We start from the raw sequence: 27,766 nt of genomic DNA on the forward strand, positions 1-27,766 counted from the left end.
TCATTGAGTTTGTGCACATAAAAGGGTAAGACTGTTGAAATTTGGCCTATCTCCTGTCTGTTAAAGCCTTCTAGAATCAACTGTGATTTCCTATAGTTGACTTGCATTCTTGTGGCTTTCATGAAAAGATCTAGAATCCTCTTAAGTTCCTTCAATTCAGATATGTTCCCATTGCTGAAGAGTAAGATGTCATCTATAAAGAGTAAATGAGAAATGAACATATTGATCGCCACTTCCAAACCTCTTATAGCTCCATCCCTTTTAGCCTTCTGTACTAATTGGCTTAGTTCTTCAGCAACCAGTAGAAAGAGCAAGGGCGATAGAGGGCATCCTTGTCTCAATCCCCTTTGCCCTTTGAAAAAAGAGGAGGCCGTTCCATTTATCAGGACCGCAAAACTAACACTTGTGATGCATCCCATAATCCAGTTGATAAAGTCGATTTTGAAGCCCAAATGTGTTAATAACATCCTGATGTAGGTCCAACTAATTCTGTCATAAGCTTTTGATAGATCAATTTTCACAACCGCCCCTTTCCTTTTCATCAGTTTGACACTATGGATTGTCTCCTGAGCAACCCCAATGGCCTCATGGATTTGTCTGCCATCCAAAAACCCAAACTGTTCATTTGAAATACATCTTGACAGGATAGGCTTTATTCGGACTGCTATCACTTTTGCAATGATTTTGTAAATGCAGTTACAAAGTGATATAGGCCTAAAGTCTTCAAAGGAGCCTGGATCTTCTTTTTTGGGTATAAGAGCTATAAAAGTTGAGTTGAAAGGAGGATAGACAACACCTTTCCTCCTGGATTCTTCGACCACCTCCGTTAATTCCAATCCAATTTGGTCAAAAAAATGTTGGAAAAGTTCTATTGTCCACCCATCTGGGCCTGGGCTCTTGTCTTTAGCCATTGATTTAATGATGCTTTCAACCTCCTCCTTTGTGACTTCTCCCATCAGCTCCTCCACTTCTTCCTCCTCCACATATCAAGGAAAGCATTGGGCCATTCTGATCACTTCTACCAACGTTACTTCCCCTTGATCAGTGAATAATTTCTGGAAATGGCTTCTCCCCATGAGTGAGAGAGATTCAAATGTATTTGCTTCTCTGCCTTCTTCATCCTTTAGCTTCCAGATGGTGTTCGAGTTCTTCCTTCCTTTGGCATAATTGTGGAAAATTTTTGTGTTTTCATCTCCTGCCTTCAGCCAAATCGCTCTACTTTTCAACCTCCATTCCTCCTCTCTTGCTAGCAGAATTTTACTTCGTTGACCTTCCAACAACAGGATTCTGTCCTTTTTCTCCTGTGTTTCATAGCCATCAGAATCAGGACTTTCCAGGTCTTGGAGTTCTAGGCCAATTTGATTTATATCTTCATTATGTTTCTGCTTCCTAGCCTTCGACCACTCCACTGTTGCTTTTTTCAATCTCTTAAGATTTTCCATGAATAGGAAGCCCTTATCCTCAGTGGAGTTCATACATGGAGTTCTCCAGGTTTCTCTAAAGAGTTTATTGAAAGAGTCCTCCTGCAGCCATGAGGAATTGAATTTGAAAGGGGTTGTTGGATTATGTGGAGGCTGGGAAAGGTCAAGAAGAATTGGAAAGTGATCCAAGTTTCCTCCCTCTCCCACCCATTGATGGAAAGTCGGAATCCTTGAAGCTAGCCCTTCACAAAGAAGGAACCGATCCAACCTTTTTGAAATTCTAGCTTCACCTGTTCGACGGTTCCTCAAAGTGGGCCTCAATTTCAACAGGTTTACATCCATCAAATTATGGGTGTTAATCATATTCGTAAAAAAATCTGATAGCGAGTCTTCTCTGGCTAACAGCATTTCCAATAGAAAAATTAAGATCTCCACCTACCACTAGGTTTTGATTCCTCGTCACAGATTTGGAGAAAAGGGAATTCCAGAAAGAAACTCTCCCTTGGCATGGGTCGTATCTATCATCAGAGGAATTCCTAGATCAGAGGATAGGACTTCCATACCCAAAGCATGCCCCATCCCCCACAGGTTAATCAATTTCAATCTTCCTTCCCTAATGCCCATGGCAATACCTCCCGAGTGTCTTGTGGAATCTATTGCCTGAAAGCTCCATCCTGGGAGAATAGAGGTTAACATTGTCGATACTTCCTCACTCCTGCCTAAAGTTTCTTGCAGCATGAGGACATCAGGATTATATCGATGGAAAATTTCTTTGAGAGCCAGTTTTTTAGGTTTACTGGCTAAACCCCTACAGTTCCAAGAAAGAAGGATCATTTTATAACCTCCGCACAGGGTTTCACAGCTCTAAGAACCCTAGAGATAGACATTTGTTTCCCATCAGCCACATCCATCTTTGCTTTCACTTGAGCTTTTAATAGATCAGATTTTCTACCTCGAGTTTCCGCTTGGTACTCAAGGTCAAATCCATACCTAAACCCCCTACTGGTTCTAGGGAATTCGGATTTTTGTCATGAGAATGGAGGTTATAATGTTTTGAACCTAGAAGAGGAACATTCCTCTCTTTACTCCTCTCAACCGGAACCCCTTCACAGTTCAGATCTAATTTGGGGATGGAAGTAATAATGCTATCAACTTGTGAATACTCAGCAGATATAGGACACTTATTAAAAAAAGCACTAGAAATAAAATTAGTTTCTTTTATTGCTAACGATGGATCTAAAGAAGGATTACTTGAGTCCACGCGCATACCCTTCGCGTCTTCAAAGAGGGTTGATACCAGAGCTTCAATGGAGTCCTGAACCAACTTCTCAGGCTCTTGCGGCTGTACAGGAGCGAGCTCTCGAGCTGAAATCTCTTGCTGAGCTAGCTCCATTATCTTCTCCTCCTTACTCTTGTCCAATTCCATGGGGTTCGTCTCCTGATCATCCTCTAACCGCGAGGGCCTTCCCTTCACTACATCCAAAAGATCCACCTCGGCTTTCTTCTGTTTCCGCCTGTGGCGAAACCCCAGAGGGCAGTCTCTTGCTAGATGACCATACACATGACATCTATGACATCTAAAAGGTAGATGTTCATAGTCCAAAGGTTGATAAAAAATGAAATCTTTATATTGGATTTTAATGTTTTTCGCAAGTCCTTCTCTGGGATTCAAACTCACCAATATCCAAGCCATCGCCTTGTCCCTTATTTGAAGAAATGACATATCTGTTTCCAAGTATGATCTGAGGTGGTTCCCTATGGATATGAAGATTTATTCCACCCATAAGGAAGGTGGCAGTCCAGGAACGCACCCAGACAGGGGTTTCCTCGACCTTCTCTCGCTGCGCTTCGAACAAGGGTGTCCAACGTTTGAACATTACAGGGTGACTGTCGAATGCCCAATTCTTCCCCAACACCAAATCCGCCGCCTCTTTTTTCCCAAATCTTACCATGAACCAACCTTTTGCCAAGACTGTGACCTGGAAGCCTTTGTCTGGAGTCGACTGCCATTGCTGTGAGGCCCAATTTTGGATAAATTGAGCAGAATGTTTCTTTCCCCTTGCTCTGCCCACCAGGGTACACTCAGCCACCTCAATGGCATCTTCTATCTGAACATCCATTCCCAAAACGAGATTTGCCGCAGGCTCTTTTTTCTTTATGATTTTCTGCTTCTTCCTTTTTTCCCCTGTCTGCCTCTTGCCTGAACCCTCCTCCCTGATCTGGGTGACTGCAGCACCATTTGCTGCTTCTTCCTGCTGTAGAAACGAATTCTTCCCTATGCCTGAGGTAGGGTTTCCTCTTTCTTCCTTGTCTGTTATAGTCCCGCTTCCAGAACCTCCCGCTAGCCCTTCTGAAAACCCCAAGACCCCTGACTGTTCAGGGAGACCTCCTCCATCTTCATTAACGGGGACTTCCTTCCTGTGGGTCGAGCCCCAGCCAGACCCTATGCCACCCTTCCCAAATGCCAACCTAGGGTTTGACATATCTCTAGCTAAAATGATTTTACTAGCAGCCGACGGCTGTTCCACTTCGACAAACCCTAAATATGCTTTAAGACCACAACCCGATCTATTTCGAGACAGATTCCTCAACTCGCAACCGAAAACAACGTCCTCAAGACCTCCAGAATAAAAATGCTCAGGCGAGAGGGGTTTCACAGTACTTACTTGAGGATATTGCTGAGATTCCGCCTGAGTATAAACTGCCTCCTGGGAAATCGGCTCCTGAGACAAAGAAAACGTTGTAGCTCCTTGGCTGCTCAGCACGGCCAGCCCCAGACTTTCCTCCAAAAGACCTATCGCTTTCCTGTTTCTCCAGGTCACTTCCGAACCGGATTTAGTATTTCTAAGGCATCCAGCTGGCCCTATGAATCGTTCGATGTTCTGTGCAGTTATGTCCATTCCCCATACCGACAGAATGTCTTCCAGTTCAGGATCGAGATTGACGGTTTCGCTAGGTTTGACCATGATTAAATAAATTGCATCAAGTAAACGCGAATAACTTGTCCGCAAATGGTCTGTTTCGCCCTCCTTCATTGACAGGGAGCAGCCTTGAGCAACTTGGAGACGGTGACAGTGCGAGGATAACCGGGAAACAAACCCTCGATAGTATTTCAGCTGCCATTTTCAGAGGGGGAACATTCGCGGCCCACGTTCCCAGGCACCCTACTTACGTCCCTTCGGTTGTCCCCATCTGCTGCCTCTTCTTGCCACCTGCTCATCAGCTGCCATACTACTATCCTCCTCCCGTACACACCTGTTCGTGTCACAAGCTTCAAGCTCCCACCTGCAGGATCTTCTATTATGATATAATTTTACAAATATATATTATTTATAATTTTTAATAGGTAGGAATGCATAATATCTCAAAAACAAAAACAAAGACAAAAGCAATTTTTTTCTTGGATGTGTGCTTATGTTACTGCGATATGTCATATATATATATATATATATATATATATATATATATATATATATATTAAGTTTGATGATAGAGTTGGTAGCAATATTGGAAACTAAAAAAATAAACATTATTAAATGATCAAATTTCTTTTACATCAATTATTTCAGTAATACAAATAAATAAATATATAATAAATACTGCAAAATATAGAGGGTAACTTAAAAAAACTTTGGTAAAAACGAATTGCAAGGGGCTCTAACTGGATTTGGAACAAGATTTTCAGTTTATGAAACTTGGTAAAGCACATTTACACAAAACCATGAATATAAAAATTTATTTAATTTTCTTAGAGTAAAGCACATTGACATAGATCCCCTACTTGTCTTTTTTGTTGGCATGAGACCACAGGCACAGCCCATGTAGTAGTACCGGGAGCTCAATAGTTGCGAAACCCAAAACACGAGAGATTTTTTATAAAAAAAATTACAATTTCTGACATACCATTAAGAAAATGATCAAAGCTATATTATTATACACATACAATTCATTTTTTTAAAAACCTTGTCACTATTTCCATAAATTTTAATATAGATACAAATGTTATTTTCCTTTCAATAGGCACATATGATAAATTAGCTATTTTTTGCATGTCAGAGTGTGTTTTGAAAGAGTTTATAATGTTTTTCCAATATAGCTTTGATTACATAAATAAAATAATGCTTCCCAAGCTGCAGACACACAATTTTAAAATTCCTAGGAGATGAAATAGAAACCTAACGCGATCTAGTCAAAGGTCAGAGTTTGTTTGTTTGACAGTGCATGGAGGGAGATAATGCCGACTCCCGACCATGGTATGGACGTGGCAAGAGATTAAGCCAACCCTTGGAAATATTCATATTGCATTTCAAAGTTGTGCCCTCATAGTGTAAAATGCATGCATGATTTTTGTTCTTTTCAACAAAGCCCTAATTCAAAGGAAAGTGATTGCAGGTGTTGGAATTTGTGATTGTATAAGCTAGGCGTCATGGAATCAGGATAGTTTTGAGCTTGTTAAGGAAGGGGTTGGTATGTTCAGTGGGCTTGTGATGCTCGACAGAGCAGAGAAAACATAATTTAATATGTTTCTCATGAAGAGACCTGGAATGAAGAAGGTTCTTATGTCATGGTTTGGTCCTCGATAGAGCAGAGAAAAATAATTTAATATGTTTCTCATGAAGAGAGTTGGGCTGAAGCAGATTCTTCTGTCAAATTTTTTCTATATCGGGGGAGGAAAGGTTGAAGAGAAAATTAGAGCAGAGAGGAAGGGAGCGGGGTTGGTGTTCAAATCCCACAAGCACCACAAATAGGACCTGTGAGCTTTCACAGTATTGACTATGGGGAGCACAATGGCTACATCAAGGGCATTGTCTCCTATGTTATCCATGGCATAGGGTGGGTTTCCACGCTTTTGAGGGCAAGTTTTAGGGACACATTGCTTTATAGTTACCAAAAAGAGCTTTTCATCGTAGCCAAGGATATGTACACGGGGCAGTGGTTTATTGCAGTAAGAAAGCCAATCTTTAATACTGTGATATCCAGTACAGGACTAATGATATCCAAGATAGGACTAGGAGACATGTTTGTTGTTATGTCTTTATTCTCATTCTTGTTTTTAGATTTGGCACATGGCTAGGAGAACCCGTTTGCTAATATGTGTCTATTGTGATTGCCATTTTGAGACTTGAAATTACAAGAGCGCATTCATTCAGATTGATAGCATAATATAACAAATTACAACATTTTGAATTAAACGAATTCAATGCTTAAGGCAAGAGAGTAGAGTATAACAAAAGTTTGCATTGGAAGTTTCTCAAAATATTTTGACTAAACAAAATTCAATGTTTAGAAAACTATTTAGTTGACAAGAATTGAAACTCACATATAGTAAGACATAGAAAAATTTGTGGACATTGTTTCAAAACATTTAAGTTTCTTTGTGCTTGAACATAGTAATGTTCATTGTTCCTTAAACATTGACATGTAAGATCTATAATAACCTCACATATTATTTTTTGCACTTTAATGATCCTTACAAGAGGAAAAAATAATACAAAGTTCTTATTAATGTTTACATAAACTGGAAAATTGTAACATTTTGTTATATGAGATAAAAGTAAACTTGAGAGGAAGGAGATGATACCTGAGGAGAGAAGAGGAAATTGCTAGTTGGAACTTTGGATTGTTCTGTTTTGTTGGTTGTTGTTCTCAACATCCAGAATATCATTATCGCCATTGAGATTGAAAAGATCATGTATCTGTAAATTCTATGGCATATAAATTGTTGTTGTTTTTTCTGTAGATATTCTTGGTAAGACATAGTAGCTAATTCATGAAGTAGTTGCTTTAGAACTAGCTTGTTTCTGAGACAATGTCGCAGGATGCTGTTATTAGGAGTTCTTATAGTGCAATTGATAAAATGCAGAAAAAGAAAAGGGGTTTTCTGTTTGCACTTAACACAAAATATTGATAGATCTTCAATCAATGTAGAGGAAGACATTGAGCATCTGCATACTGCACAAACAAGTTCAAATGGTGTTGAGTATGCATTTGCAATGACAAGTATTCCTTGCACATGTTAGAGAAGAAAACTAGTCAATAGATTTGTAGCAAAAAATAAGTAACTGTCATATGAAACATAAGTTGGTTATTGAGTATGTATGTACCTGGATTTGTTTGTCAATTATTTTTTTGAGGTCTTGTTCTATCTCAGTATTCAATTGCGTAATGAAAGTGGCCTGCGTTGTACAAAATATTTTTTCCTTGGCATCTTTTCTTTTTGTTATGTTTTTGAAGAGCATGGTTGGCATATCTCCAAATTGCAACAACTATTCTATTTCATTGTAGATAGATGCAAAATTTTCAAATAGTTGTAGTTGTAGTATAAAGTATGTTTGCAAAAAAACAGAAAAAAAAAAAGTAATTTTTCAAATTGCGAGTAGACAATAAGATGAACTGCATAAGACTAATGGATGAGTGGTGCAAGGTTGAGCATGTTACCGATGCTTTGTTGTCTTCAAAGCTCCCGTCTTTAATTTGTAATGTATACGACATTCCAACTTTTTGAGTTGTTATAAGCACTGCAATTGTTTGCAATTGGGAATGTTTCTATGCTTTCTCCCATTTGTTTTATTGTTGCATTAGGAACAAATTTGTATTCTGCACAAACTATCTCAATTTTTTCTATACTGCTCATGTTGTCTAACAATAGAGTGCGGTTGTAATCGCCATGGTCATAGTTTTCTTTTGGTGCAATATGATAATTTGTGACTGTAATTCCTTTTCCTGGCATGATCCTTTGCTTATGTTTCTCGATGAGGTCACTTCGAACAACCATCGTCATTGTCATCAATCCTTGTTGATCATTCAAATCAGTACATAATATTTGACAACTTTTTGTTGCTTTGTCCAGAAATGTGGTGTGGACTACCATGACATCACCATGAAACAATTTTCAGGATTTGTGGATGTTCAGTTCTTCAATTGATATCGGAAAGGCTAGCAATGCATTCGTGCCATGCACAGATCATGCAAATTAGATCCATTTATAGTGAGACAATGTTGATGTGTATATGGAAGAAATGATAGATGCACAAAAACAATATGAATAGGTTGACTTGCCTTTATGCTTCTTTTTACAATTGTTTTTCTTGTTTTGTTGCTGCGTTGCTTTGCTATTCAAACCTACAATTAGTAACAATGGATACATGCTAACTAGTATATATATATATAAGGAACAAAAGGAAGGTAGATATGGTATTTATAAATACTTACCATTTTTGTCTTTACTCGTTTTAGCTTTGATCCATTTTGCTTCTATAGCATAAAGGAAATTGCATTAGAAGCTTTCTTTGCATATGGATGCAATGGATGCTTGCAAAAGGACATTAGTAAATGGTTAAGGTTCAATGGCAACAAAAAGGGGGGAAATGGTTTTATTGCAAATATGGAAAGTTTTCAAAATGTTTTATGGTTCATTTTCATATACATGGTCCATTATGAAACAAATATGTCATGATTTGACCAATATGTATCCAGTTTGTAGATATTGTAGCTATGTTTTATGTTAGACCATACATGATCAATAAGAAATGTGTACAAATAGGAATTTGTATCTAGAAGGAAACGAAGGTTGTGGCTATGCATATAGTCTGTTAGTGTCTTAGTTCTATTGTTGCTTTGACACATGTTAATATTGAAATCTCCTACAATGAGCATTGGTTCGCCAATAATTATATTGGAGAATGCTTTTTCAATAATAATTAGTAAATTGGGTAATGTAGCATAGGGTGTTGCACAAACATTGACAATTCTAATTTGCATTCCATGTAGAATGATGTTTTCCATAAGTGCTTGTATATTGCCTTCTTCAAACTACACATGTTCAAGGATTATTATGCTTTGTTTGAAGCATATGACCAATCCATATTTGCTATGGTTAGATATGCAATTGCAGGATTTGAACATTTGTTGTAGTGCATCTTGTTTCAAATGTGTCTCTGGACAACACAAGATGTCAACGTCCACTAGATCATAGTCATTGAGTACATCGTTAATATAGGTTTTTATGTTTTGAGTGTTTAAAGACATAATTGATGTGCATGGATGTGTGTGCAAACACTGATACTTGTAATCCAGTTCCCATTTTGCATTTTGTCATAGACGATCCATTTCAATTGCTATTTTTTGTTTAACTTTGAAGTTTTGTTTCTGTAAAGGCTTTAATAGGAATAAGGATTGCATGTTCCTAACACAAGACAAGGTTGTGTAGACTAATCCATGAGTTTGTATTCTAGAAGGATCAAATGCAAGGTTGTCTAGTGTGAGGCCTTATGACCTATGTATTGTGTGTGCACATGCCAATTGAACAGGAAATTGTTTTCGTATTTTGATATAGCCTATCTTTGTTGATGGTGTTATTGGTTTTGCTATTCACAATATAGGGATCCAATCTTTGGAAATGCCTTCGCTATATAAGCTAGCCAATTTTCTTGCTTGGCGATGTCCTATGTTTGTATTGAGAAACTTGATCCATATGACATCAATATCATTTGTTTTTGTATAAGCTTTAATGATTCCATCTGCTCCATTAACAAGGCCATCTTGTGAATCGTAATTGCCAACATATATTTCAACTAACATATTTAATTTCATGACTATTTCTGAAGGCAATGTTGTTGTATGTAAATGTGAAGGAAAATCATCATGGTTGATTGCATTGATGCCAATTTCTTGTCCGGGAAGAATTGCCAACACTTTTTTGTTGTGCAAAGCAACATTTTTATTTTTATAAAAGAGATAGGGAAAAACAAGGTCAATAGGTGCAGACCTAACACAATTTTTTTTCAAATATAGTAGATCATCTTGTGTTTGAGTGTTTGTGCGCATTCTATTCAATATTGAGAATAATTTCTCGTTTGTTTGATGCATTGTAGTATGTAATTCATAGCATTTTACATTTTCTTTCCAAAAACCATATGTGATTGGTTGCTTATTGAGAATAGGTTCAAATATCAAATAATATTGTATATGTTGTGCTTGATAAAGGTCACCACAAGATATAATCTCAACATTTCCAAAGTACTTTGTCTGGACATGTTAAATGCTTCTCATTTGATCATCAATGCAAAACAAGAAGCAAATTCCTAAAAAGGAAACTTTATCAATGAAAACTAGTAAAGTTTTCTAGTGCATCTAGTGTTTCATTACTAAGTGGTGTAGGGGAAGACTTGTTAAATGACATGAGAAGTGTAGAATGGACAGCCATTCCACCTGCATTATATGCAACTTTTCGTGTGTATTCTAGTATCAACCTTTTGGTTTTAAAGGATTAGTTCAATAGTGTGCAGCATAAAGTCGTACAAGCATTTGGAATATTACTTTTGTTGTGAACGTTTTCCGAATTCTGGCTCCTCTAGTCAGAAATAGATACAACGGTTTCTTTATGTTCATATATTTTTTCATTGCAATGTCTTTGATAATTGCTTGTGTTCCCTATCAAGCATTATTCTTATCCTGCGATATCCCACATTCTCAAGTAGAAATGGTTGTTCAGACAACTGAAATCCAATATTCAACTATATTTTTCTTTCATGGTGATGGGAACATTGCAAATCTATTTCCAAATCATATTTCTCGCTGAGGTGTTCAATGATTTTTATGTTTTTTGTATTGTATTACAAGAATCCATGGAATTGTTCTGGATTTTGTGGATTACATTTGATTAAAGGGATGAAAAATATGCTTAAAAATCAAAGTGATCAGAATCACCCAAAACTAGTGCCAAAACATAGGTCTCATCGTTCTGATTCCAAAGATGCTTGAATCACCTCAATCTGACACTATATGTGAAAATTATCGTGTTCTGAAGTTTTTGGCAAACAACTAAAAAGTTAACTTGCAGGGTTCACCAGGATGCTGACTGGGCACGCCATATGGTGACATGGCACTAATGTTAACAGGATGACTACGCATGTACAGTGGTCAGACGGGCAATTCCCATGTTGACACGTGGTAGGTAGTACAGGTTGAATTGGTGGATTGTTTGTTGATATTTTGGTTGGACCAATTAGGAGGCACCACATGGCCCAATGGGAGGGCATCACATGGCCCTCGGGTTCCGTGCAAAATATTTTGGGTCAGTGGACCGACCTGGCAGAGAGTCAAACCCATGACCTCACCGCAACTAACCAACAGTCTTACCACCATACCACACATTTGGTTCTTAATATAACATGTGTGCTAGTTATATTTAAATTAATATGATTTCAACATTGGCAGGAGGGGGCAGAGTTGACAGCTGTGTGGCCTTTGTCCCACGCCCTTGGCCACATAGGGCTCATATGATCGAATCCTAGGGGCTAAAGAATTCACGTGCATGCCTAATGGCACATTTTAACTATTCGATAGAATGGACCAATCATGGTGGAACTAGTGCTAAAAACACACCAATTTGTCACCTGGTGGTTCTGCCAAAGAAGGAAAACGTTGCCAATTTTTCCAATTTTGTGAATTTGCATGATAGATAGCAAATAAATGGAGAAGGAGGCCTAACTTGGCCATTTTTAAGCTTTTTTGAGCCCAAAAATAACCTATAAAGGGGTTTTTGGGTGTTCTGGACACAATGGCAACAACATTTTTTTGATTTGAGCATTTTATATTGATGTAATTGACATTTTGAGCATATAATATAAAGGGCCAACATTGGAATCTAGACCTGGAGACGTAGCCCATGAGGGGTGAACTCCATCATCAAATTGTTGTTTTGTGATGTTGCATGTTGTTTATTTTTCTATGGTTAAATCTACAAAGCTTAACTAAAATTTCTAATTTTATGTGCTTTTGCAATTTCGATCCATTGCCAACAAGTTGTAAACTAGCTTGCAAACTTTTTCAAGAAACCTTCAATTTTTAATTTCAGATCAATTTGGTATCAGAGCTAGGTTGTTTTGAAGGTTTGACAATTTTTTCAAATGTTTTTGAATTATTACAAGGTCTAAGTTTAGAAGAGGTGAAGGAGTGCTTGAAGAACCAAACCCTCAAATTGGTTCAAGGAGGTCACAAACTCCAAAAAATCAACTAGCCATGGCACATGAAGAAGGACAAGTGTTGATGTCCGAGGATGATGTCTAAAAGTGTTGTACAATGAGAGGAAAACAAGGTTGAAAGGAGAAAGTTCTAATCAACAAAAGGTAATGGTGGTGATGGGAAAAAGCCTTCATCTCCTCCTTCACCTACATCCTCATCTGCTTCTTCACCTCCTTCAACACCTAGACATCCTCCTCCTAGATCTCCAAAAGGACATGCTAAGTCTCCTTTACTTAAGCTTGATTTCAAGTTTGAATTGCCTATGTACAATGGGGAAGTAAACACTAAAAAGTTGGATACTTGGGTTTATCAAATTGAAGTCTATTGTAGGATTCAAAAGACTAAGGATGATGTTACAAAGATCCAGCTTGCTTCTCTTTGTTTGGAAAGTGTAACCCTCATCTGGTGGGAGGCCAGAACTCAAGAAGATTTGAAGAAAAGTGGTAAAATTATCTCTTCTTGGAATGATTTTATAGCTACATTAAGAAGACAATTTTATCCATTAGCTTATATGCAAAAAGAAATTATGGATTGGCAAAATTTTAGACAAGTTAAAGGTTAGAGTGTCCAAAGTTACACACAAGAATTTAGAAGAAGAGCTTTAATCTTGGGTGTTGATTTGTCTTCACAAGACACTCTCCTTAAATACATATGTGGGTTACGTAATTATTTGAGACATACTATGCTTATGTTTAATCCCACCAATCTAGATGAAGTATGTGTTCATGCAACTCATTTAGAATTAAGAGGCAAGAATGTTCCTTAAGAGATTAACAATAAGCCATCCAAATTTGGAGACAAACGAAAGGGGAAATTTAAAGGCAAAGGAAAAAAAAATGCTAGAGTCAAGAAAGAGGGAGAGAAACTTACCTGTAAACATTGCTCAAAAGAAGGCCATGATGAAGACCATTGTTGGAAACTACATCCAGAAATAAAACTAGAGAAGTTCAATAACGAGGGGAAACAAAAGGCTGCTACAACAACTCAACAAGATCTAGGATCTAATCTAGGTGAGGAAACAAAAATCCTAGCCATGGGAATGAAAGGTAAATCTTCTAAAGCAATTACTAGTTCTTCTAGTAAGCCTATTGAGTCTCAAAATGATAAAGAAAGAATTGAGCTTTTCCATATCAGGGTCATTAAAAAACATGCAAAATTTGATACATTATTTGATAGTGGATCCCAAATCAGCGTTATTTCTAAAGCAATTGTCAAAAAAATAAATCTAGAAACTACACCTCATACTAAACCTTACCCTTTGGGTTGGCTATGTAATGATGCCAAATTACAAGTGAAAAGAAAATGTAAACTCAAATTTTCCATCACTGCAAACTTTATTGATGAAGCAGAGCTTGATGTTGTACCACTTGACATATGTAGAATTGCTTTAGGGAGTCCATACTAGTATGACCAGAAAGCCATATTTTATCACCATGAGAATAAATATCATATTTTTAACAATGGAGTTGAGTATATTGTTATATCATATCGCAAGAAGATGAACTTATCTCTTGTAAGTGTTGGTCAGATGAAAAGGCTTATAAATGCTAGTAAGAATTTTTTGTTGTTGATGATTAAAGCTAAAGATACTGTTGAATCTGAAGCTTTCACAGGGTGTGATTCTAAACTCAACCATGATTTGGTTGAATTTGTTAACACTTATGAGAAGATGTTTCAGGAACTTGAAGTATTGCCTCCAAAAAGAGGAATCCAACATGAGATTCATTTGCAGCGGGATGCACCTCTTCCAAATATAGGCATTTACAAAATGTCAGTTTTGGAGAATGCAGAAATCAAGAAGAAAAATTTAGAGTTGTTTGACAAAGGGGTCATTAGGCCTAGCACATCTCCTTGTGGTTCTCCCATTGTCTTGGTTCCAAAGAGGATGGTACATGGCACACGTGTGTGGATTTTAGAGCTTTGAACAAAATCACGGTAGAGAATCACTATCATCTTCCTCACATTGCTGATTTGCTAGATCAGTGAAAGGATGTTGTTTACTTCACTAAGTTAGATTTGAGAAGTGGTTATCATCAGATAAGGATTTTTGAAGATGATATTTGGAAAACGTTTTTCAAGACGAAACAAAGTTTGTTTGAGTGGTTAGTTATGTCCTTTGGGCTTTGCAATGCACTTGCAACATTTATGAGAGTTATGAATGATGCGTTGAGACCATTCCTTGATGATTTTGTCTTAGTATACTTAGATGATATTTTTATTTTCAATAAGACTTGTGAAGAGCATGCCAAGCATGTGAAATGAGTTTTGGATGTCCTAAAAAAAGAGAAGTTGTATTTGAATATGTCTAAGTGTAAATTTGGGAAAACTTCTTTGGTTTATTTGGGTCACATTGTAGGAAGGGGTGAATTGAAGATTGAACCCTCAAAAGTTGAAGTCGTTGTGAATTGGCCTAAGCCCAAAAATGTAATGGAAGCTAGGAGATTTTTGGGAGCATCCCAATATTAGAGAAAATTTATAGCTAACTTCTCACTCATTGCATCACCATTACATGCTTTTACAAGTGTGAAACAGGTCTTTCAGTGGGGAGGCAATCAACATAAAGCCTTCGACACTTTTGAAGACAAAATCAGTACAACACCAGTTCTGGCACTTCCAGATATTAAGCAACCAATTGAGATTCAAACCGATGAAAGTGATTATGCTATGGGAGCAATTTTGATACATCATGGTAAGCCTATTTTCTATTATTATGAAACTTTTTTCCAATGCAGTAATTAACTATCCAACTTATGATAAAGAGTTGTAAGCTTTGGTACAAAGCATGAAGAAATGGAAGCACTATTTGATGGGTAAAGAAATGATTATCCATACTGACCATCAACCTTTGCAATATTTGCAATCGCAAACCCTACTATAACAAGATGGACATTTCAAGTGGATGGGATTCCTACAACAATTTCATTTGGTAACTAGGTACAAGAAAGGTATATATAACAAAGTTGTTGATAAGTTATCAAGGCCTATTGTTAATGCATCTACCATTCTTAAGAAAAACTCAATCATGCATGAAAGTTATATTGGACAATATGCTCAAGATGGTTATTTTAAAGTTGTTTATGAAATTTTGATTCAAGGCAATCATGTTGAAGAGTTAGATTATCATGTTTATAACAAGTTGTTGTATCATCTTGGCAAGTTGTGTGTTCTACGGGGTGAAAGAGTCTATGTCATAAGGGAATCCCACACTTCTCTTATTGTTGGTCACTTTGGTGTAGGCAAAACAATTACATGAATTCAAAGGTATTGTTATTGGGCTCGCATGAATGAAAATGTTTCATGATATGTAAAGGAATTTTCCATGTGTGCTACTAGCAAGCCTAGCAATAGGAAATTGGGTTTAATACTCCACTTATTGTTCCTTTTCATCCTTGGGAAAGTATTTCTATGGATTTTTTAGGGGGATTACCAATGTGTAAGAAAGGTCATGATTATCTATATGTTGTTGTGGATCGTTTCAACAAAACGTGTGTGTTGATGCCATGCAAGAAACAAGTTACAAATAAATAGACCGTAAATATGTTCTTCCAAAATGTATAGGTTCACTTTGGGTTTCCCAATTCTATTATTTCTTATCGATATTCTCAATTTTTTCGGAAGTTTTGGTCAAGTTTATGGGAACTCATGCACACAAATTTGAATAAGAGCACAACATTTCATCCACAAACCGATGGCTAGACAGAAGTGGTAAACAGAAAAAAAATGCATCTCCTTTGTGGATATTGTGGTAACCATCCTAAAATTTTGGATGAGCATTTTCATTACATCCAGCATGCATACAATCGTGTCGAGCATTCATCTATGCAAGTATCTACATTTGAAGCTTTTTTGGGTTATCTGCCAAAGTCTCTTTTGGATTTCATCTTCGATAAAGATATTGCAGTAGATGGACACAGTGATGTGGACAAAGGCAAGCATTGCATTGAACAAATTCAGTTAGTGCATCAAAGAGTACAAGAGCAACTTGAGAAAAGCAAAGCGAAGTACAAAGAAAGGCATGAAAAGCATCGCGTTGATCATGATTTCCAAGCGAGAGATCAAGTTTGGTTGTATATCAAGCAAGGAAAGGCTTCAAGGTGAAGGTAAAAAGCTCAAGCCAATTAGATATGGTTGTTTCAAAATCTTGGAGAAGATTGGTAACAGTGCTTTCCGATTAGATTTTCCACCTTACATGCAAATTTATTTATTGTGAATATGGAAAACTTGAGATTGTATGAGCCTCCAATGATTGATGGTCATTAAGAGAATGTTTAGGTTCCATCTATTGAAGATTTTTCTCTTGAATATTTAGATGAGTTGCAGGAAGACTCAATTATTGACAGGAGAATCAACACTTCACGTAGAGGCAATGTTCTTCAAGTGGGGCTCAAAGGTATCAATCCAAGTAAGTAAGGTGGGTTGAGATCTGCAAAGTGAGGGAGTTGTACTCTCACTTACTTGCTGAGTATAAACAGACTTTTGGTGGTCCAAAAGCTTCCAGTGGGGAGGAATGATCCAGGCGATAAAAAATATACTAAAAAATAAAAGTGTTGAAAATCACCTGAAACTAGTGCTAAATGCAGATCTCATTGTTTTGATTCCAACGACACTTGAATCGCCTCAATCTGATACTGTATGTAAAATTTATCACGCTTTGAGGTTTTTGGAAAATAACTAAAAATTCAACTTGCAGGGTTGACTAGGATGCTGACTGGGAAGGCCATACAGTGACATGGTGCTAACGTCAGTAGGATGACTATGTAGGTACGATGGTCAGACGGGCCAATCCCATGCTGCCACGTGGTAGGTCGTACAGGTTGAATTGGTGGATTTTGATTGGTTGTTGAGATTTTGGTTAAACTAATTGGGAGGCACCACATGGCCACCAGGTTTTGTGCAAAATTTGTTGGGCCGCCCAACTGACTCGACGGGGAATCAAACCCATGACCTCATCGCAACTAACCAACATTCTTATTTCCATACCACACATTTGGTTCTTAATATAACACAGGCACCGGTTATATTTAAATTAATATGGTTTTGACATTGGTGGGAGGGGGCAGGGCACGTGGCCCTAGCCTCGAGTCGTATGGATTGCGTAGTGATCGTGGCAGAAGTAGAGGGGGTGGGTAGTTAGCCCAGCCCTCAGTTCCATTTATGGCATGAGACCACAAGTGGGGGTTGCAGAGGAGGGTTGTTGTGTAGCCCCAACCCGCGACCATATGGCCCTCCACATGACCGGGGACATGGAGTCGGCAAGCATGTGGCCTATGGCTCGTACCCTTGGCAACATAGAGCTCATATGATCAAATCCTGGGGGTTAAAGAATCGATGCGCAAGCCTAATGGCACATTTTAAATGTTTGACAAATTGCACAAATCATGGTGAAATTAACACTGCAAACACACCAATTTATCTCCTGGTAGTTCTGCCAAAGGAGGAAAACATCGCCAGTTTTTCTAGTTTTGTGAATTTGCAGGACATATAACATATAAATGGAGAAGGAGGCCTAACTTGGCTATTTTTCAGCTCAAAAAGAGCCTCCATAGGGGTTCTTGGGTGTTTTGGACACAATGGCAATATTATTTTTGTAATTTGAGCATTGCATGCTGATGTAATTTACAATTTGAGAATATAATATAAAGGGCCAACATTGGAAGCTGGACCCAGAGACATAGCCCAAGAGGGGTGAACTCCATCATCAAATTGTTGTTTTGTGATGTTGCATGTTGTCTATTTTTTTCTGGTTAAATTTGCAAAATTAACTAAAATTTATAAGTTTATGTGGTTTTGCAATTTAGATCCATTGCCCACAAGATGTAAATGAGCTTGCAAAATTTTTCAAGAAACCTTCAATTTTTAATTTCAGATTAGTTTGGTATTAGAGCTAGGTTGTTTTGAAGGTTTGATTGTTTCTACAAGTGTGTTTGAATGATTACAAGGTCTAAGTTTAGAAGAGGAGAAGGAGTGCTTGAAGAATCAAACCCTCAAATTGGTTCAAGGAGGTCACAAACTCCAAAAATTCCAACAATCATGGCATATGAATAAGGATAAGAATTGATGTCTAAGGATGAGAGAGCTTTCAAAAAGGATTTCTATGATATGTCAGAGATATTAGAAGTGTCGTACAATGAGAGGACAACAAGGTTGCAAGGAGAAAGTTCTAATCAACAAAAGGGTAATGGTGGTGATGGGAGAAAGCCTCCACCTCCACCTCCTCCTTCACCTCCATCTTCACCTCTATACTCACCTCCTTCTTCACCTCCTTCAACACTTAGACATACTCCTCCTAGATCTCCAAAAGGACATGTTAAGTCTCCTTTGCTTGAGCTTGATGTCAAGTTTGAATTGTCTATGTACAATGTGGCAGTAAATGCTAAAAAGTTGGATAATTGGGTCCGTCAAATTGAAGTCTATTGCAAGATATAAAAGACTAAGGATGATGTTACAAAGATCCAACTTTTTTTTCTTCGTTTGGAAAGTGAAATCCTCAATTGGTGTGAGGCCAGAACTCAAGAAGATTTGAAGAAAAGTGGTAAATTATCTCTTCTTGGAATGATTTTAGTGTTGCATTAAGAAGACAATTTTATCCATTAGCTTATATACAAAAAGAAATTAAGGATTGGCAAAATTTTAAACAACTAAATGTTAGAGCGTCCAAAGTTACACACGAGGATTTAGAAGAAGAGCTTTAATCTTGGGTGTTGATTTGTCTTCACAAGACACTCTCCTTACATACATAGGTGGGTTACATAGTTATTTGAGACATACTATATTTATGTTTAATCCCACCAATATAAATGAAGGATGTGTTCAAGCAACTTATTTAGAATCAAGAGGCAAGAATGTTCCTAAAGAGACTAGCAAGAAGCCATCCAAATTTGGAGACAAAGGAAAGGGGTAGTTTAAAGGCAAAGGTAAAAATAATGCTACAATCAAGAAAGAGGGAGAGAAACTTACCTGTAAACATTACTCAAAAGAAGGTCACGATGAAGACTATTGTTGGAAAATACATCTAGAAATGAGACCAAATAAGTTTAATAATAAGGGGAAACAAAAGACTGTTGCAACAACTCAACAAGATCTAAGATCCGATTCAGGTGATGAAACCAAAATCACAGCAATGAGAATGAAAGGTAAAGCTTCTAATGCAAGTACTAGTTCCTCTAGTAATCCTACTGAGTCTAAAAATGATAAAGAAAGAATTGAGGTTTTCCATATCAGGGTCATTACAAAACATACCGTAAATTTGATACATTATTTGATAGTGGATCCAAAGTCAACCTTATTTCTAAAGCAACTGCCAAGAAACTAAATCTATAAACTACACCTCATACTAAACCTTACACTTTAGATTGGCTATGTGACGATGCCAAATTACAAGTGACAATAAAATGTAAACTCAAATTCGCCATCATTGCAAACTTTATTGATGAGGTAGAGCTTGATGTTGTACCACTTGACATATGTAGAATTGTTTTAGGGATTCCATACTTGTATGATCAGAAATCCATCTTTTATCGTCATGAGAACAAATATCATCTCTTTAAAGATGGAGTTGAGTATATTGTTAGATCAAATCACAAGAAGTTGAACTTATCTCTTGTAAGTGTTGGTTAGATGAAAAATCTTGTAAATGCTAGTAAGAATTTTGTGTTGTTAATGATTAAAGCTAAAGATACTGTTGAATTTGAAGCTTGTGCAGGGTGTGATTCTAAACTCAAGCATGATTTGGTTGAAGTTGTTGACACTTATGACAAGATGTTTCAGTAACGTGAAGGGTTTCCTCTTAAAAGAGGAATCCAACATGAGATTCATTTGTAGCAGGATACACCTCTTCCAAATATAGGCATATGTAGAATTTCAGTTTTGGAGAATGCAAAAATCAAAAAGCAAATTCAAGAGATGCTTGACAAAGGGGTCATCAGGCTTAACACATCTCCTTGCGGGTCTCCCATTGTCTTGGTTCCAAAGAAGGATGGTACATGACGCATGTGTGTGGATTTTAGGGCTTTGAACAAAATCATGTTAAAGAATCACTATCCTCTTCCTCGCATTGCTGATTTGCTAGATCAGTTAAAGGATGTTGTTTACTTCACTAAGTTAGATTTGAGAAGCGGTTATCATCAGATAAGGATTATTGAATATGATATTTGGAACACTGTTTTCATGACAAAACAATGTTTTTTTAAGGGTAAATTTTCAACATTTTATTAAAAACCATTTTTTTTTGCAAAAAGGATTGGAAAAACACCTTCAAAACAAAAATTGATGATGCTGGAATAACAAAAAAAAAAGATCGGGTACTTTCTAGCAATGTAATTAAAGATAAAATATTAGGACTTTGAAAAACCGTAAAATTCCAACAATATTCAGACATGATGTTAATGATAAAATATCATGACTAAAGGCTTATACTTCCAACAATTTTTATCCATCTTGTTAAAGATAAAACATCTTGACTCTAACAAACTCTAAAATTGTAATTATTTTCAACCATAGCATTAAAGATTAAATATCACAACTTAGAAAAAAACCTTAATATTTTGACAAGTTTTCAACCATGGAATTGAAAACCTTAAGTTTTTAACATATTTGAACCATGAAATTATTGACAAATTATATGACTAAAACAATTTTTAAAAATGAACAAGTAAATGAAAGATTCATTATTCCAAGAGTAATTTTTATTTTAAAGGCTAAAAGTATAGCTCTTTTGAAATCTTAGCCTAAGACAACTTATCTTATTGCAACAAAAACCTAAAAATCAACCATCAAAACGAAGTGCCCCCTTTCAATGAGGCATTAAGTTTTCAACATTTTAAAAATTATCTTATACCAAATGATAACAATAAATAATATCATGGCAATATCAATGTATAATTTAAAAATTTAACATTAATTTCTCATTCATATATATATATATATAGTAATCAAAATTGAACAAATGATAACAATAAATAATATCATGGCAATATCATTGTATAATTTAAAAATTGAACATAAATTTCTAATTTTTTTTACTTTTAATCAAAATATGAACAAATGATAACAATAAATAATATCATGACAATATCACTGTATAATTTAAAAATTGAACATTAATTTCTTATATATATATATATATATATATATATACACACTTAATCAAAATATGAACAAATGATAACAATAAATAATATCATGGCAATATCACTGCATAACTTAAAAATTCAATATTAATTTCTAATATATATATTTTTTTACTTTTAATCAAAAAATCAACTTTGGTAGTTTGAATATAACATAAATTATTTTTGTAATTGATTGTTGCATTGTGGATATTCTAAAAAACAAACAAAAACAAAAAAACAAAAACAAAAACATATAAAAAATTAAATAAAAAAGGAAAATATTAAAAATATATATATATATATATATATATATATATATATAAAATTTAAGGAAAGAATTTAAAATTTAAACAAAAAAATTAAAAAGGAAAAAAAATAAAAACTAAAAAAATATTGAAAAAAAAAACACATAATTTAAAAGAAAAAAATAAAAAATAAAAATAACAAAAAAAACATCCAATTTTTTTTTTAATAAACAACTACATAAATAAATAAAAATAATTAAAAACTAAAATTTTAAAATAATTGTACAATAAAAATATAAAAATAAATAAACGAATATTAAAAAATAAAAATTAAAAACAAAATTTAAAATAATTGAAATAAGAATTTTAAATAATTAAAAAAATTAAAAAAAAAAACTATAAATAATTAAAAAACATTAAAAAAAATAAAAAACATTTTTTATATTTATTTATTTTATTTATTATTATTATTATTATTATTTCATTAAAGCAAGAGTCGTACCTTCTATTTCATTAAATCAGAAAATTAATTACATAAAATACAACAGTCCGCGGGGAACTGTGGACCTTGGAAATACTATTCTCTAACTGCCAAGGGTATCGAGCTAAAGACAAAAACCCCGAAACCTACCAACAACACCTCAAAATCCTCAAAAGACTAACATTGCTGAAGTCGTACGTTCTTCCCATAGAAATCCTGTAGAACGAGTGGAAATCAACGATTCCCACCAAGAAATGAAACAAGCATCCTTAATCTCAACTGTCCAATCTCCTCGCCCGATCCAACAATAGTAGAAGATTTCGCAGCACTTAGAAGCATGACACTTAACCACCTGGACCCACCTACCTGCATGATCGATCCTGACCGTAGATCCGCCTTGCTTGATCCAACGGCCGAGGATCATATCGCACGGGTCTACAACACCGAACATTAGTGTGCAATGAGGGTGGTATTCAGTCCCTCCCCTTGGCCACATGTAGCTCGGTGAATGGAATCGTTCCCATTCTGAAAAACCACTTCCTACTTGTGAGGCTTGCGATAAACCATAAACCACTCCAAGAGCGATAAAGCGTTCATCAAAGGAACACCGGGGTAATTAAGGCTGCCGTGAAAGCCCAAATTTCGGCCTCTTGCATCGTCCCCTCTACGCCTGTACATGAACCCCTGTAAGACGATACTCCAACCATCCGACCGACCCTCCAATATGCAGAGTTTGCCGAGCTGCTTCCATCTGGAACCTCTGTGATTGAACTTACCGGTGTTGCAGAGGCTGACAGTGGCTTGCAACCCACAAAAGACCAAACTGTGAAAAACATAGTAATACATGAAGAAACCCAGTCAACTGGACCCCGCCTCCATGGATCTATTCCGATACACCATCCTGTCTTCGTCCGCCTGGTCGTGACAATTCGCCTTTAGTTTGTTCTAAGGCAAATATTTCCAACCCATCGCTACCCTGCTTTCTGTGCAGATCGCTCCTTGATTGGCCAGAATATTCGCCAATTTATTAGCTGTTCTTCGCACATGGTTAAAACTTACTGTTCTAATGCTCTGAAGGTGAAGCTAAATCCGTTGAAAGACCTGGATTAGCCTCCAGTTTTTTGAGAATTTTTCCGTCGTCGTACCCCAGCTGATTCTCTTGACCGAGTTAATGATTAACTGAGAATCAACTTTTACAATCACATTTTGGTGGTTATCCTGCTCCAGGAAATCTAAACATTGCTCCAGAGCCATTAATTCCGCCATATTGTTAGTGGCTCTTCCTAAATGGCAATGGAAGATGAAAATAATACCTCCATGTTCATCCCTTAATGCCCCTCCATAGCCAACAGTACCCGGGTTGCCTTTTGAAGCCCCATCAATGTTGTATTTCAAGAAACCCTTAGGGGGAGGGTGCCAGAAATCCTGCTCAGAATCCATTGTCAAAACCTTCCTATCCAAGCCCTGAGGAATAAGTCCCTGCAAACCCAGCTGATGGAGAATCCTCAATTCAGCTTCTGAAGGTGGGTTCTTAGGGGGATTTCGCACTATAGTGCCAACCGTCTCCTTAAGTTGTTTTAAGATCTGTTCAAAAAGGCGTTGGGAGGGCTTCTTTTCATTTTTGAAGATTCTATTGTTCCTTTCTTTCCAGATATTCCATATAATGAAGCTTGGCGTAAGAGCCCAAGCTGAGCTAAGAAATTCATAATCAAAAAATTTGTCCTCCAGTTGTTAAGGGTATTGATAATACTCCCTTTGTCCCTATCGATCTGATGGAATATGGTGGCAAAAGAATCCCACAACCTGGAAGTGAAAATGCAATTGTTGAGAAGGTGCTCCATAGTTTCCTCTTGGGCTTCACAGAGCTGGCATCTGGAAGGCCCCAGAACACCCCTCTTTTGAATGTTATCCCAAGTCAAAATTTTCTTATGCTGAACCAGCCACATGAAGAGTTTAATCTTCATCCAGCCTTGATGCCTCCATAGGTTCTGCCAAATCCTATCCGGAACATGGGAATCCATTCCAAGGAGTATGCGTTTTTCCTCCTTAAGATTAAAGGTACCCTCATTATTGTTGCCCCATCTCAGTTGGTCATGCCCCCTTGACACTAAAATCTTCCTTTGTTCTAACATTTTCATAAGTGCCTCTGCTTTAGCTTTCAAGGGGCTGTCATCCCTATAATCAATGTTCCTCCAGGTTCTCCATTTTCCTATATTATTGGTTTGATCCCAAAAATATTTTACCTTAGATAACCCTTTGGTGTCTGTATCTTTCTTGAGGTCCAAAAAGTCCTCTATTAACAGTAGAGGTTCTTGTTGCCATTTATCCTCCCAAAATAAGGCTAAATCTCCCTCTCTGATTTCCCAGAAGTTGTTTTTTTGAACTAAGCCCCTGTTCTCCCAGGCCTTATTCCAGATGTGTGAGCCCTTTATATTTCCAGACATCCTGATGTGATCATTAATTTGCCAAGTGTTGGCATATTTTTCTTTCCAAATACTAGCCCACTGAGCCTCTGGGTCTTTTACCCAACGCCACCATAATTTTGCCCCTAAAACCTTGCTTAGAATCTCCAGATCATCCAATCCAAGACCCCCATGGTTTTTAGGTTTACATATTTTTTCCCAGGCTACCAAGGCCCATTTCTTTCTTTCTTCCCCCTTACCCCAAAGAAAGTCTCTTTGGATGGTTCTGAAATGTTGCAAGACTCCTTTTGGTGTTGGGAGAGCTGATAGCATGAAGACTGGGATAGATTGAAGAACAACCTTTGTAAGCACCAACTTGCCAGCCAAGTTTAAAGATCTAATAGTCCATTTCCTGATTTTATCTTGCATCTTAGTAATCACAGGCTCCCAAATGCTCTTGTGCAAAGGTTTAGCAGTTAGAGGAACTCCCAAATATTTCGAAGGGAGGACATCCCTTTGAAAGCCCAGAATTCTGGAGATATTCCTCTGAATAGCGATATTGGTATTAAAGAAAAAAATCTTAGATTTGGAGAGATTAACTTCCATACCTGTGGCCATGGCAAAGTCATTCAGGATTTGTTTATACGCAAGAGCTTCTTTGACCGTGGGGATTCCCTGTAGCATGGTATCATCAACAAATTGTTGATGAGTCAAGGCCTGTCCATTCTCAGAAAGTTGGAGACCCTGAATCTTACTATCTTCTTTTGCATGCTTGATAGATCGACCAAGTCCTTCCATCATGAGGATGAAAAGAAAGGGAGAGAGTGGGTCTCCCTGCCTAAGGCCTCTAGAAGGAATAAAAGTCTTGAAGGGAGAACCATTAACCAATATTGAAAAGCTAGAGGAGGTTACCAGGGCCATGACCCATCTGACCCAATTATGATCAAACCCAAAAGCTATAAGAACTTTCCTAATATAGGTCCAATTCAACTTGTCATAAGCTTTGGAAAGGTCCAAATGCATGATCATTCCACCCTTCTTATTGCAAGTCAATGAGTGTGCCACCTCATGCGCTTGAATGATGTTATTGAGAATTTGTCTGCCTTCCACATAACCATATTGTTCTACAGAAACTAGTGTAGGAAGAAGAGGTTTGAGTCTATTGGCCACAACCTTGGATATTATCTTGTAAGCCACATTGCACAAAGCTATGGGTCTGAACCTGTCAGGAGTATGCACATTGTCTTGTTTAGGGATTAGGGAGATGAAGGAGGTATTGAGCACCTTCAAAACAGTTTTGTTCATTCTGGAATCTTCCACTACATTTAGAATGTCATGTTTAACAATATTCTAGCAAGCTTTAAAGAAATCCACATTGCAACCATCAGGGCCAGGCACTTTGCCATTCTGCATTTCTTTGAGGACCTCACTAACCTCCTCTTCAGTCACCGGCCTATTGAGGTTGAAATTATCCTCTCTAGACACCAGCCTAGGTATATGTCTTCTTAAATCCCTGTTGGAGTGCTCTCTGTCTGAAATGGTTTCCTTTGCTATACCTTGAAAGTGCTGAACTAACACAGCTTCAATGTCTTCATGGGTGTTAAGAAAATTCCCTCCCTCATCCTTGATCGAGGAGATCCTATTGTGAGCTCTATTTGCCATGGTGGATCTATGGAAAAATCTAGTATTTCGCTCTCCTTCTTTCAGCCATTGAACTCTAGATTTTTGTCTCCAAAATATCTCCTCTTGTTTACATAAATTCTTCTAGTCTTGATGATAACTGGTGACTTTATCACTCTTGTCTTTATCAAAGCCATCCCTGATAAGGGCTTGATTGAGTTCCTACATTTTATCTTCAACAGATTTTTTTGCTTCAAAAATATTGCCAAATTCATTCTTGTTCCATTCTTTTAGCCCGAGCTTGATGTGCTTTCGTCTTTTGTGTAAAAGGAACATTCTAGTGCCCTGAATATGCAAATCTTCAAACCACCAATTTGCAATGTTCCTGATGAAATCTAGGTGGGTGAGCCAGATGTTCTCAAATCTAAAAGGTCTATTCCTGGGGGTACCAATCCCCTGAAACTCCAGTTGAACCAGCCAGTGATATGATCCTCCAAAGGGGAGAATGCTCGCTATTATTTCCTTGTCAATGAGCATAAGGTCCTCTGAGATTATGAATCTGTCTAACTTTGACGCTACTTGAGACTCTCCTCCTCTTTTGTTGTTCCAAGTAAAGAGACCATTACTCTTATCAGTGTCAACTAGCTTCATGTTATTTATAAAAGTTTGAAATGCTAGAGAGTCTTTGCTTAGAGTTATGGTACCTCCTTTTTTCTCCGAAAGTGACTTGATCATGTTGAAGTGCCCCCCCATGATCCATGGTATTCCTGCATGTCTGTCTCTGAGCACCATAAGAAAATCTAGAAACCTGAGTTTGTCATCCATTCTTTGAGGGCCATAGACATTTGTTACCAGATAGGTCTCCCTATCTCCCACAGGCTGAATAACCATTGATAAATAATTCATCAATGCCTCAACATCTAGTATGTCAACCTTTTGGGGGTTCCAAAGAGTGAGTATGCCTCCTACTGTATTCTCTGCTTTGACTTCTAGAAACTCAAATCGATTGAGCCATTTGCTATGTATTTCTTTTATTTTATGAATGGAACATTTATTTTCCTGGATAAAGATAATATCGGAGCTGCTTGTTTCATTATATTACTAAGTAATCTTTGTTTTCTTTTACTACCTAGACCCCTAATATTCCAAGATGTGAACTTCATCATTAAAGATTTGTAAAGGAGTAGCTGGTTAGATCTTTCATCTTACCTGAATCAATCATTAGCTTTCCACATTCCATCAATAACTCATTCTGCTTTTTCCGACCTCTTTTCTTTCCTGGGTTTCTAGGTGCTAATCCTAGTGTGGTTTTCATAGTTTTCACACCTTCATTACCCTACCTTTCATTGCTGCTTTGCCTCTCGAGCTGTTTAACCTGAGTTTTCCATATGAACAGCTGCTGAACTCTATTGAACTCTTCTTGAGGTAACGAGTCTACCCCTCCCATGGTTCCCTGTTTCAA

Source organism: Pinus tabuliformis, chromosome 7, assembly GCF_031772625.1.
Source record: "Pinus tabuliformis cultivar Carrire ecotype Pingquan chromosome 7, CPIR1, whole genome shotgun sequence".
Taxonomy (NCBI): domain Eukaryota; kingdom Viridiplantae; phylum Streptophyta; class Pinopsida; order Pinales; family Pinaceae; genus Pinus; species Pinus tabuliformis.